Genomic DNA, 15,202 nt, shown 5'->3' with positions numbered 1-15,202 from the left:
AAGAAACTACGCATAATGACACCATGGGAAAAGAAAACCCAAAAAGTTGAGTGACAAAGTTAATGAAGAAGTTCATGACTGACTTCTACAATACATGTGCATAAGTTCATGGCTGACTTCTACAATGCATGTGCATATGTGTTATATATATAGAAGTTATAATAACTCAGACTATTGACTTAACTATAATCCAAAACCTTTTCGTAGTTAGCTGGATTTGGCTATTGAAATCTTATTCACCAATGACTCTATCTACGATCATATCTTTTGTTAAATCAATGGCTGTAATGAAAACTAAGGTCAGTCAGTGTTGTTACTATACACTTCCTCAGTTGCTTGGATTTCCTTTGATAAGTAATCACCTTCGCTAATTGTGTGTTCCGGAAATTTGAATTTCCTTCAAGCAAAAAGTACAAATATAACTCTTCCCTTCTACTTTATTACATGCGAAAGGCCTGTGTAAGTAAATTAACTAAATACTTCCAGTCGACTGGCATTCCAAAAACACTATATACTTTCAACATTTCGTAGTCCTTATGCAAATTGTTTCAGTCTACAGCTCATGTTATAACATATCATAGTTGTTTTATTAACTAATGCATTTGGCAATACTATTAGGTTGATCCAACCACTGGTGAGACAAAGGATGATGGTGTTGAAGATGAATACCAGCTAGAGGACCTGGAGGTTGTAGCAGCTGATTACATGTTGAAAGTGGGGGTCTCCAATTTTAGAAATGCATGGGAAAGCATGGGTAATGACTGCCATGTGCGTCTTGTAATGTATTTTTGGTCTTTTTTTTGGGGCCCTGAGTCTTCCTCTTAATATTTCTCATGTGTATGTGCCATGTGCGTCTTGTACACAAACACAATATAAAATGCAATGTAATGTATTTTTTGCAACTGTGGAAATTGTAAAAAAAGGGCCTTTGAAGTATTTAAATAAGGAATTACATGGAGTTTCCTATGCCTGAGCAAAAAAGAGAGTTCCTATGTGACATGTTTTGTCGTATGCATTCTGTTTCAAGCAAATGTGAGATCTTGTGCATTATTTAGAAATTGGCACACGGGTAATTTTATGGCTTAGGTTTTTTTTGCCCAGGAAAATTTTCAAGCCAGCTGGGCACCTGAAATGTAATCAGGCAGATTGGTACCCGAGTTTCAGAAACTCGAGTACCAATCTGCCTGACATTTGCCAGAAAATTTCTTTGGTCCTTTTAAACAGTACTCGAGCTTCACAAGCTCGAGTACTGTTTTTAAATAGTACTCGAGCTTCCCAAGCTCGAGTACTGTTTTGAATTTTTTTAAAGCGCAATTGGCGCCAATACAGATCAATACCCGAGTTTAGTGAACTCGGGTACCTCATTGAACAGTACTCGAGCTCAGGAAGCTCGAGTACTGTTTGAAATTTCTGACTCGGCTGCCATGTCAGCGTGCCACGGTGGAAGTCAAAAAACATAGTACTCGAGTTTACCAAACTCGAGTACTTAAAAACGTGGTACTTCCCTAATTATTTCCGAAACAGTGTTTTTGGCCCAAATTTTTCCAAAATTGATGGTAATGGGCCATTTTGGCCATGTAGGTTTAGTCCAAGCCCAAGCCCAAGCCGACTCATTTCGTTTTTTTTTTTGTTTCTCAATGAATCTTCTTGTTCTTCTGAAAAAAAAAAAAAAAAGCCACCATAAGTTGAAATTCTTTCAAAACAAAAAAAATTGGGTCATTTTAATTGATACTCTAAGGAATGAGAAAGACACATGAACTCCTATTGGTTGGTTTAGTCACTTTAGTAGTTTTTTAAGTTATCATGATTTCTATGAGACACTTATTCGAAACTTCTTGTCATTTTGAGGTCAGCTCAAGAGATTTCTCCATGTAATAACTTTATGTATGTGGGACTAGGGACTTCACACTATCCTAGAAATAATCTGATACTTGAAGAGGCTTAGATATCCTCGTTTTTCATGTGTGTGTGTGTGTGTGTGTGTGTGTGTGTGTATAATGTTAAATTTTTTTTATTCCATCACTTTTCCATCTCTTCTCCCATTTTCCATCCCCTAACCAAAACGTAGCCTAAATCCCTTAGACTCCAAGTAAAGGTGTTCACGAAAATCGTTTGAACCACATGACTGCACCTAAACTAACCAAAATCGCTCATAAAATGGAGTAGCCGCACCGCACCACAATTGGAGGTGAAAAAACCACACCGCATAGAGTGTTGTGTGGTTTGCAATTCAATGTTAAGAAAACAGCATAAAACCACACCACACCGCACTTATATATGTGTGCGTGTGTGTGCGTGCACGCATGCATGCACATATATATTAATTTATATTATTGAATATATATTATATATTAAAACCACACTAGGTGCAATATCTTGCATCCACCTATTAATATATATAAGATTTAATTTAATATATATTTTATAAATATTTGTAACATATACTAAATTTGTTAATTATATATTTAATAGATATTTAGGGTTTTGTCTTTCGATTTTATTTCTCTATCCTATTCCATTAACTCTCTCAGTCCCTTTCCTTTGATTTCCCATGGCAGAAGACGTAATTGATAGCCTAGAAAATATGAAGTTGACAATAGAGGAAGAAGAGATTATTGAGGTTTCAGATGAAGGAAGACTTATGGAAATTGAAAGTTGCAATCTAAGCTTGATCAGGAAGTTCCTAACTCGTAAACCTTTTAATAAGAGGGTTGCAAAAAACACTATGAGAAGAGCGTGGGGGCTGAATGAAGGATTGCAGATCCTTGACATGGAATGAGTACTTCATAGTGGAGCTTGGACTTTTGATAATCAACTCCTTATGCTAAAGAGATGGAGTAAGGGTATGACATCAAAAAATATTCGTATGGAATATGCCTCTCTGTGGGTGTTGATTTGGGATGCTTCTCGACATGGTTTCGCCTTCAATTGCTAAGGAGGTGGGAAGCAAGCTAGGCATAGTGGAAGAAGTGGAAAAAAAGAAGAACCAAGATGATCAGAATATGTTTATGCGAGTCTACATGGCGTTACCCATCTCAAAGCCAATTCGTCAGGGGTGCTTTCTGGCGGGTTCAGAAGGACATCGCACATGGTGCAATTTTAAATATGAGAGGCTATCGTTGTTTTGCTATCACTGTGGTCTTCTTGGGCATGATTTACAGCGCTGTGCAATGCACTTTGCTGCGATCAGAAATGAGGGCGAAGTGAAATGTCAGTATGGAGATTGGTTGTGTGCTTTGGGTGGACGCCCACAATCACCTCTAAAATGGACTATGGCAAGCCCACCAAGGTCAGTTAAAAGAGGGGACAGTGTTGAGGAGGTAGGGAGCGAGGAAAGGGGTGGACAACAGAGGTGGGGAACATCATTGGCGGCGGCAGGAGTAAACACTGAAAACACGTGGAAGAATGGTAGTAATGGGGGAAGTAAGATTTCAGGGATTACCCCTGATACTTAGCAAAATCTTTCTGTTATTCTTGATGAGAATATGCTCCATAAGGAAAGTGCAATATCAAATCTCACGGGTAACATTACTAGTTTTTCAAATTCAAATATCAACTTTGATCACGTGCCTACTTTTACTGATCACGTGCAATCCAGTTATGGGCTGCCTACAACAACAGCCAAGCCCAAATGGTGTAGGATGGTCCAAATGGATTATAGGCCAACTAATGAGGAAGTTAGCAGCCCATTGGCACAGCTTAGGAAAAGAAGGGCTCCATATGCTGATCTGAATGAGGAATTCCACAAGAAGCCACCAAAATATAACAAAAGAGAAGAAAGTAGGGCACTGAAGGATGACCGTATTGATGAAGAATCGGTAGGGGCGGATGGCCACCCTTGTTGGAAGCAATGAAAATATTAAGTTAAAACTGCTGAGGGCTTGGTAACCCTTAGACAGTTTAGAACCTTCACAAGCTTGTGAGGGATCAAGCTCCCATGGAATGCTTTCTGATGGAGACTAGACTAGACAAAGAGGGACTGAAGAAATTATGTGGAGATTTATCTTTTTCTAACAAGGTTGTAGTCAAGAATCCAAACTTAGGTGGCTGATTAGCTTTGATGTGGAAGAAGGAGGTGTGAATGGACTTGATAAATTATACTGCCAATCACATTATGGTGAAGGTCCGAAAGGATGAAGGGCATGGCTGGTTCCTTACCGGTTTCTATGGTTGGCTTGAAGCTAGTCAGCGAGGTATGTCCTGGGCTTTGCTTAATAATCTGAAATCATTTGTGGATGGTCCTTGGGTTTGTGTCGATGATTTTAACACCATCCTTAGGTCGGTAAAAAAGCTTAGTCGAACCCCACCCCAATAAAGGCTTATGGATGATTTTCGGAAAGTTTTGGAGTCAGCTAACTTGATAGACTTAGGGTTCAAAGGTTACCCATATACTTGGAACAATAGGAGGCCAGGGGCAGCAAACACCAAGTAGAGAATTGATCAGGCTATGAGCAATGTGGCATGGAGAGATAAGTTTCCACTTTCAACCGTAACACATCTATCATCTCATGCTTCTGATTATGTTCCAATTATTCTCCAAACAAATAGTGCAGCAAAGTGGCGACCAAAAAGGTGTCACGGGTTCAAATTCGAAGAATCTTGATTACTTTGGGATGATTGTGAGTCTGTGATTAAAGGTGCTTAGGAGAAAGCAAGTGATGAGGCAACGACAATGGCTGTAGCAAAACAGAAAATTGAGGTGTGTGGGGCTGACTTATTAGCTTGGGGATCATCCAAAACCACTCGGATACAAAGGAAATTAAGAGACTCCAGAAAAAAATTGAGGTCTTGAATAGTGTAGACTATATTGAGGGAAATAAAGCAGAATTTTTGGAGACTAGCAAGAAGTTGGATGAGGTACTACGAAGACAAGAAATTTATTAGGCACAAATATCTCGAATTCATTGGCTAAAACATGGAGATAGAAACACTAAATTCTTCCGCTCAAAAGTTTCACAAAGGAGAAGACGAATTACATACAGATATTCAAGGATGCTGAAAACAATTGGGTGGATGATATAGATGATATGGCTAGAGTGGCAACTACCTACTTTCAAGACATCTTCAAGGTAGGCACATTTACTCAGATGAAGGAATATCTAAATGTGGTCCCTCACAAATTCACAAAAGAGATGCATCAAATCCTAACCAGTGATTACAGTGCTGAAGAAGTTAAGGTAGCGTTGTTCCGAATGGGACCAACAAGGGCTCTTGACTCGACAGTATGAATACTCTTTTTTACCAAAAAATTTGGCATATTGTTGGTAATAATGTGGTAGCAACTATGTTAGACTTTCTTAATTTTGGTAATATGGTGCCTGATATTAATTATACCCATATTGTTCTTATCCCAAAAGTCAAGTACCTTGAAAAAATGGCAAATTTCCACCCTATTAGTCTTTGTAATGCTATATATAAAATTATCTCCAAAGTCCTAGCCAATAGATTGAAACAAATTCTGCCTCAGTTAATCTCACCTACATAGAGTGCTTTTGTTTCGGGCCGGCTGATTACTGACAATGTTTTAGTGGCTTACGAAGCTTTACACACTATGCATTGTAAAAACAAGGCAAGAAAGGGTCCCTAGCTCTGAAACTAGATATTAGTAAGGCCTACGATCGAGTTGGATGGGCTTTCCTCCGAGGTATCATGCTAAAATTGGGTTTACCAATTTTTTGGATAGATCGAGTGATGACTTGCGTTACTTCATCTTCCTCTTCTGTTCTTATTAATGGCAAACCTTTTGGCATGATTAATCTTACTAGAGGTCTCCGTCAAGGAGACCCTCTATCACCTTATTTGTTCATATTATGTGCAGAAGGTTTTACATCCTACTTGCAAAGCAGAAATTGAAGGAAGAATTCATGGAGTCTCTATTTGTAAAAGAGCACCAACAATTTCCCACTTATTGGTTGCCGACAATTCATTGCTATTTTGCCAAGCATCAAAGAAGGAGGTGCAAGTGATAAATGAGATCTTACTAGGCTATGCCAATGCCTCGAGACTATGCATCAATATGGAGAAGTCATATGTTTTCTATAGCAGCAAACCCCAAGTCAGATGAAGAATTGGACTAAGGAGCTTTTGGGAGTAAAGGAGGTGGATCGGTTTGAAAAATACTTGGGTTTGCCTACTTTGATTGGCAGGGCGAAATACCAAACCTTCTCTTATCTTAAAGATATGGTTTGGAAAAAATTACAAGGATGGAAAGGCAAGCTACTATCTAAAGTCAGGAAAGAAGTTTTAATCAAAGCGGTGGCCCAATCAATTCCTACTTATACAACGGAGTTTTTCTCTTGCCAATGAGACTATGTGATGAACTCAACTCATTATGTGCTAGATTTTGGTGGGGGCAGATTGGGGAGGAGGAAAATTCACTAGAAGAGTTGGAGTGCTTTAACTCAGTCCAAAAAGGTGGGAGGCGTGGGGTTCAGAGACTTTCAATCTTTCAACATTGCTATGTTAGCCAAACAAGGGTAGAGACTTCTACAAAACCAGGAGTCACTTGTATACCGCTGCTTTAAAGCTCGGTATTTCCCATGCTACTCATTTTTGGAAGCAGTTGATTCACCACACAGCTCTTATGTATGGAAGAGCATAATGGCGGGCCAAACTATTTTGAAAAGAGGAAGTTGTTGGAGGGTGGGGGATGGATCATCCATAAGTCCTTTGAGGGATAAATAGATTCCAAACCATCCATCAAACAAGGTCTTTTTTCCCCTAAATGAGGACCAATGGGAATGGAGGGTATCTGAGTTCATTAATCCAAGTACGCGGTACTAGGATAGAGAATATGTGCTACTGCATTTTCAAAAGGGAGATGCAGAGGCAATTTTGAGAATACCATTGAGTCGTAGGCATATTAAAGACTTGGTAATGTGGCTCCATACACAGAAGGCACTTATACAGTAAAGTTAGGCTACCATGTTGCTGCACAACTTGTAAAGGAGGAGAAAAATTAGGCTGAAAGTTCCAGGGGCTCACCGAGTAACAAGGCGTGGAAAATTATGGCAGTTTAGGATTCCAAACAAAATAAAGGTCTTTGCATGAAGGGCAGGCCTAAATATATTACCCTCAAGGAAAATTTATTTAGGCGTAAAATTGCAGCTTATGATACCTATACACTTTGCAAATCTGCTCCTGAATCCAGACTTCATGCATTGTAGGAATGTGGGATTGCACGAGACGTTTGGGCTGGCAATGTTATGAAACTTCAGAAATTTGTTGTAGGAAAATATGATGTCCTCAATCTCTTTGAAGAACTCCTGTTGCGCTTGAACAAGGAGGAATTTGAACTATTCTTAGTGCAAGCATGGTTTATTTGGAGTTAGAGGAATCGGATCACCTATGGAGGTGTCTTACAAGCAACAACACAGTTAAACAAAAGGGCAGAAGACTTTCTACTAGAATTTCATCAAGCACAGGAGCAGTTGATTGTGACAAGCACAGAAGAGGGTGTAAACTTGGCAAACACCACCCGTTTCAAAATTTAAACTCAATTTTGATGCGGCATTCTTTGCAGACCTGGGATGCTCGGGTGCGGGAGTGATTATGCGCAATGAAAAGGGTGAAGTCATGGGAGCAATGACAGTTAAAGGATCAGGTGTTTCAGACAGCATGGAGGCAGAGGCTCTTGCCTACAAAAGAGCGCTAGAATTTGCTGTGGATATTGGAATTACTGAGCTGCTTTGAGGGGGATTAATGTGCACAGGTGATTTCTGCAATAACTTCAAATCAATTCAGCTTGTCTCGGCTAGGCCATGTATTTGAAGATATTCAAGTGCTTATCTCGAGTCTAAGGTGGGCGGAGGTTCACTGGGTGAATAAGAGTGCAAATTTGGTTGCACATAGCTTAGCATGCAATGCAAAAGATGCCGTAGATGATATAATTTGGTTGGAGGATTTTCCGTCACCAGCTATGTATCATATCTCTTTGTCTATCATTGAATGAAATTTGATTCCAGTTTTTTTTTTTTTTTTTTTTTTTTAAATATAGATATATATATATATATAATATTTGTAGGTGCTAAATATGGCCCATTAAACCCCCGCAAACGCCTGTAACTTCAAGCCCACGTTTTCACACTACCCACTATTATTCTCTCTCTCTCTCTCTCTCTCTCTCTAATAATTTCTTTTACAAGACTTGTCTTCTTCTGCCTTCTGGGATATTATTGTTTGGTCTTGACGTGGGGGTGATTACGCAATATTTTAGGTACAATATTCTCTATTTTAGATTTTAATGGGTTCCTTCTCCCAAAAGAAGAAGAAGAAGAAGATTTTAATGGGTTTTAACGTAGCGGGTATGAATGCTCTTACTGACTTTATAAAGAAAAAAAAGTGTGTTTTAAATAATGCAATAGTTATGCTCTTTTTTTTTTTTTGAGAAACAATAGTTATGCTCTTTAATTGTTTAGCCTTCGCTAATTGCATAGGTAAAGTCAATTAAATGGGTATTGTTGAATCTTTCAATTCCTTCCGTGAATGCAATGAGTGGATGCATGAGAATGACATAAATTATGCTATTATATGAGTTGTTGGCATATGAAAATTTCCAATCAAGGAGTTAGTGGAGTGGGCCATAAAGATAATTCAATGAAAGATCAACCATATAGCAATGGACTTTGTCTCAAATGCCAAATGGATTAGTGACTTGGTCAATGGAGTGGAAATTCTTACTAGTCTGCATTGCTTTCCTAGAGTTGATTAAGAAAAAAGATTGAAATTATTCTGCGTGCTAAGCGGGTTTACCATCTTTAAGAAGCACGAAGGAGACAATGTAATAAAAAGAAGAGATTTTTTTAATTTATTCAGTAGTATGTTTGTATTTTGATAAAGATGATTAAGACCCAGATAAAAACATGTATGAAAGAGACATACGAACGAATCTTGAGAAACTTTTTTTTTTCTTTTAGGATAGAAGCAGAATTGATAGCATTGATTGTGCAGAACAAATATGCATTGATTCTTCTAAGGCTAAAGTTTCCGTGAGCTTGTAATTTTCCATTCCTTACATTTTTCCATGACACCAACCAATGAGAAGAAAACAATGTTCCACACAAAAAGTTTTGTGGCTCAAAATAGATTGTCCGGTTCTCCTTTTGAAGAGAACCAAATTAGAATATATATATATATATATATAAAACTGTGTGTGAGAGTTTATGAGTTAGGATTAAGTTCTACTTACATAACTTTAAATAATTTTACATCAATTACTATTTTTTTTTTAATTGAATTTACAAATTAAAAAATCATTCGTTAGATTATATGTTCTCTATATTCTTACAACGCATAAGAGCATTCTCATCAAAGAATGCAAATATTTTAGCATTTAACATTTCAAAATTTTACTTTATCAATTTTAACATATCATTTTACAATACACCCAACATCAAACATTTTATTTTATTTACAACTTCATTTAAATAATATTATTTTTATTTTACCACTGTGTCTCTCTCTTTCTCTGAAACTCACCACTTTCTTCTCAGTCCAAGCAATCCTAGTCACAACCACAACCACACCCACAACTAGCCACTCCAATACCAACAGCCACAACAACCACCACAAAACCCACCACCCGATCTCAACCCCAACCAAAACCCACCGCCACCCACCTATCACGTTCTCAATTCCAACTAAAACCCACCACCACCCATACCCAACTTAACCCAACCAAACCCATGGCCCATCACCATCCACGGCCAAAAACCCATCACCAAAACCACACCCACGGTCAAACACTACAGCCATAGCCACGGTGAGAATCAAACCCGAACCAAAACCTGAATAAAAACCCACCACCCATACCCAGATGGACCAAACACCCACCGAACATTACAGCCACAGCTCCGGTCACAACAAGAACCACCAAGAAATCACCACCACAAGAACCACAACACACCAGCCACAACAACCACAAAAAAACACACAACATGCCAATCTCCACATTGGTCTCCATGTCGATCTCCTCCACGCCGATCTCACGCCATCACGCTGTTCTCCTTGCCACCAAGCCGATCTTAAACGTACGATCTCAACCGCGCCACTAGGTCGATCTCCATGCAGATTGGTCCAACCCAACTTTGGTGGCAAGTTTTGAATGAGAAAGAGAGAGGGAGTGAGGACAGAGAGAACTAGAGAAATGAGAGAGATGTGGGAGACAGAGAGATAGAGAGTTGGAGAAAGAATAAATAAATTAATAAAATATTATAACATCTTGTTACAGTGCGCTCTCAAAAATGAGAGTGCACTGTAGCAAAATGGCAAATCTTTTAGCATATGCAAGTTTTGATAGAGTGGGTTTTTCGAGTTTCAAATGCTAAAATTTAAGATTTAGCATTTTTGCATTCTTTGATGAGAATGCTCTAACAAGTTCATTTTAATTTTGATGTTATTTACTATTTGATCTAAAACCATCCGTCAGGTGTTTAAATTCCAAGTTTTTGTAATTTTCAATTATGCACAAAAAAAATGCATGAAAGATGGGATGGATTGAATGATAAATAACATTCGATTGACATGAATTTTGGTATGCATATTAAGATCATAGAGTACATATAATCTATTAGTGGAGTTTTTAAAATTTAAATTCAATAATTAAATTATTTGGTGGCTGACACAAATTATATAATGAATACATGAGACCCAACAAGAGTTGTAGCGATACCCCTGCAAACCAACCCAAACATGCATACAAAATCAAAAGAAAACAAAACCCAAATTGGATTGGTTGGATAATCTTCCAGTGCATTTTTCATATTGTTGTTCATTTATATATATATAACCAATCCTCTTTGCAATCTTTCCCCTAACTTCATAGTGGGCAGTTGAGAGTAGGGACTTGGGGGACCATATTACAGGTCAGCTACGTACACATTCAAGCCTTTAAATTAACTTCCATGTCCAAATTAAATAGATAACGAACTTTTTTTTATTAAATTTTAAAAACAATGTGCCTTTCTATTGTTGTAAGAAAGGGCAAAAATAAATAGTGCTTTAAGGCTTTCATAGTTGGTTCTCTTTAGAACTTTTCTTTATCTCATACACTTTGCCAAGACTATGCTTTGACTCATGCTTTAGCAAAGAGAGTGAGATTTTCTTTTCTTCTGGATTAAGTTTATTCTTCTTGATATTTATAAGATTTATGTTTATGACTTTTTAGCTATTAAATAACTTGCCTCCTGGGGCTGTTTTTATTTATTTTATTTTTTTTTAAAGAAAGAAAAAAAAAAAAAAAAAAGCTCTCATAGCTCTTTTAATAAAAAACTGTCACACGTTTGGCAATTTTGTTAAATAGTGTTAACAAAACTTAGGCTAAGCCTTTCTTCTTCTTCTCCTCTCACCACCCCCCCCCCCCCCCTTTTTTTTTTATAGAAAGAACTTAGGCTAAACCTGAAATTTGGAGTTTTAGCCTTAAAATTTTAAACTTTTTAGTGCATCGTTCCCACCATCAATAAAAATAATGAATTGACATAAATGTTTATTATATTTTATTTTTCAAAATGAAACTTAATTACCAGTTGGCCACTCATTTTGTGAGAAAGAGAGTGCATTAATAATAATAATAATAATAAAACAAATAATATTGGACATTAATTAGGTTGGTACCATTTTTTTAATATTATGTTTGCTTTTGTTATTTCTTACATCTAAAAAATAGAAATATTATATCCATAACATTTTCATAATAAATTATAAGTGACAAGTTATTGGTAGTTGTTATTGGTGGATAAAAAATATTTTAATAGTAGATTCAAATAAAAACTAGTAACAACTTCCAACAAATTATAAGTGACAGATTATTACTGGTTGTTATTGATAGATAAAAAAATATTTTAATAATAGATTCAAATAAAAACCAATAACAATTTTTTACCAAAAATTTACTGTAAAAATATTGTAAAAGCAGCACTCTTTCACAATTGGTCACCAAATGGTTCTATTGTTTTAACAACCTTAAAGCATTTGAACGCTATTTTGTCAGAGCTTTTAGCGCAAAGTTCTACAATTAAAACTATACAACCGAAAGAACCTTTAGGCTTTAGTTAGCATTAAAGTTCTTTAGTGCACTGTTCCAGCTTTTGATATAATAAATAATAAATTGACATAAATGTCAATATTTGTTTTCAAAATAACTATCAACGACTCAATGCCCACCCATTTTAAGAGAGAGCTAATAATAATAACGATAATAACGATAATAAAGACAATGGGAATAAGCTAGAATTTAAACGGTTAAGAGTTTTGGAAGAACAATTATAGTAGAAACATGTAAAATTAAGGGATTTCAAAATACATATATTTTTTATTGCTTAATTTGTTTATATGTCCTCCTTATTACTCTTCTTTTAAAGACTTTTTAACTATTAAGTAGGGCAAATTCGACAAAATAAAAAATAGACATAATCTAAATATCTATGAAGATAATAATAGTAAAAACTATATATTTTGTGACAAACAAATAAGATTGTGGCATCTAGAACAACAAAATATATCGTAATCGCTTTCTCAAAAAAAGAAAAAGAAAAAAGAAAAAAGAAAAAGAGACCCTTTTCGCTTTCCCCTGCTTCCCTAGGCCCTTTTCAGTTTTCACCCAAATGTTAAATCCTAATTATCCATTTATTTATATTCAAAATGTGTTCATTTGCATTTTTCAAAAGGTTTTAATCTGGCTACGTTCCAGTGGGTCTAGAATGACTCTAGATAATGATTTATACATGTTTTTATGTAATTTTTTTATGTAATTTTATTTCATGATCTCTTTACTTTAAAAAACAAAAACTAATGGCATCCTAATTGCATAGACAAAATAAACAAAAACTGGCATTGTTGTTGTGTGCAAAAAAGTTGAATATTATTGTGCAAAGAGATGTCATATTCTGTAGTATCAATTAGAATATCAATTAAAGAAGATATTCCAAATTTTGCTTCAACTCTGACCTGGACCCCGTCAACCACTAAAAAATGGAAAGTACTAGTTCGTGGAGTATTGTTAACTAATAAATTCAGTTTTTAATTTGGTCTAAATCCAATTCACAAATGCCAACCTTTTCAATAGTGGGTGTGTTTTCTTTTTTATTTATTTAAGTTTATTTTCCTTGATTTTTAATATTCTTTTTCTTGTAAAGATGTGGTAACTGGAGTTAACATTTTAAGCCAATCACAACTTTTGAACCTAGTGTCTTTTTAAAGCTGTTATGGTGATTAGGGGTTAGGAATTTTGAATAATATACTCTCCGTTTTACTTGGAATTGTGAAAATTTATTTCATGGTTAAGATTTGACTCATTAAATCTAATTGTGTATAAACTACCACATCATTTATATATATCTTTAAATTTATAATATTTAATCTCTTTTATAAAAGAAATGTTTGTAATATCTAATTTGTTTAATGAAATAGATCAATTTTTAATGAGAAATATTTCTTTTCAATGAGCTAATATAAACATAGACGGTAACTTTTGTATAATCTAATATCAATGCTCTCCCTTGAAATTTGAAACATCTTTGATTTGGTTTGGTTCGGTTTGGATGGATATTAATTTTGTTTTTAGAAGCATTGAAAAATCAACCAAAGGAAGGAAGAAACACAAAGTTCAAAGGCGGCGGATACGCCTATGTATAATGACCACCCTAGTAGTCGTACGGCCATAAAACCTCAAAATTAGGCATATTATTTTATAATAAAAAATCTTAATACCAATCCCATCAAAAAAAAAAAAACTTAATACCACGTAAAAATGTACAATTTTTTGTCATAAGGCTTTATTTGGCTCACTGAATCTTTATCATACTTTGTACTGTGGGGTTGTGTGAGTATTTCACATCTTGATAATTATATGAACATGTATGGTGAATGAGCATTTTGGATTAGTAGGACATTCTATTGTAGCTATTTCCTTCTGCATACCGCTGCAAATTTCTGCACGTAATTCGATCCCAGATGAGATAGAGTGTCCAGTAATTTTCATTCAAATTATGTGGTTATAGCGGGTTTTTAACTCAACATTGGCTCTATTGAGCAAAAAATTTTGGTGGATATGGGAAAGAGAAACAAAAACATGTTGAGAAGAAAGAGCCAGTGAGCTTAAAGGGGCAGAATTTATATGTTTAACCATTATTCTTACACTCCTCAAGTGGGGGTCAAAAATCACTCTCTCAGTAATTCAGACCCATCATGTTGAATTTGTAACTTTGTTTTTAATAAATGGGAGGTAGAGTGGAGTTAGGGTTCAAACTCAAGACCATTTCTTTGAAAACTCTAAAATTTTAAGTTATTACTTATTAGGGAAGGCAGAATTTAATTATTTAACCATTATTTTAACACTTGGCCTGTCAAAGAACCTGCCAACTAAAAAATACAATATTTTTTAGTTGTTTTCAGTTTGGTATAATGAGTTTAAGAAAACTCAGTATAAAATAAACAAACGACTTCAATTTTGTACTGGTTTTATTTTTGGTACAGCTTACATGAGAACTAAATCAATTCTTTGATTAGCTAAATGCTCCCTAAAGAAAAGGACCAGCTGAATTGATTTTTTGCCATGCTGATTAATATTTGTAACATGGGTCAACTGTTTTTAGTAAAGAAGACAAGCATAAATACCTAACCAATATAAATAATGAATCTATCATAAATCTAAATTGAATTATAATCTATAAAGAGTAAGACACTTCCACGCCCAGGTCTCAGCTAGTTGGCTGGGCAAGTTTATTAGGTGTAATAATGCTGCGATGTGGAGCATGATCCCCCATTGTCTCGTGTGGGGTATTTGGTGGGAGAGGAATGATCTGACTTTTGAATGTTGTGAAAGATTGGTTGATGACCTGAAGCTTTTATTCCTCAGACTTTGTTGGAGTGGCTAAATGCTTTGCGCTTATTTTATTTTGTTGCTCTGCCTGATTTGCTTGATCATTTTACTTTTTATGTTTAATTTTTTGTGTACCTGTTGTATACCTCCTCTATGCATGGGTGGCACCAGAACAAACTATAGAAGGCTGTAGGTCATTTTACTAGTCTCCTCTGCAAGTAAACATTTCCATCATATTAGATTGGCATTAATACTTGATACAACACAGTCATCATTCTTTGTGAACAAGATGTTCTATACACTATTCTTCTTACTATCTGCTAAGGTGAATTTCTTTTGTTAGTTTAATGCTCATATGTCAGCAAAGAAGGGGGGAAAGAAATGAGC

The sequence above is a fragment of the Quercus suber genome, unplaced genomic scaffold (assembly GCF_002906115.3).
Source record: "Quercus suber isolate HL8 unplaced genomic scaffold, Cork oak 2.0 scaffold_249, whole genome shotgun sequence".
Classification (NCBI taxonomy): Eukaryota; Viridiplantae; Streptophyta; class Magnoliopsida; order Fagales; family Fagaceae; genus Quercus; species Quercus suber.
Note: the sequence above shows the minus strand (reverse complement) of the source record.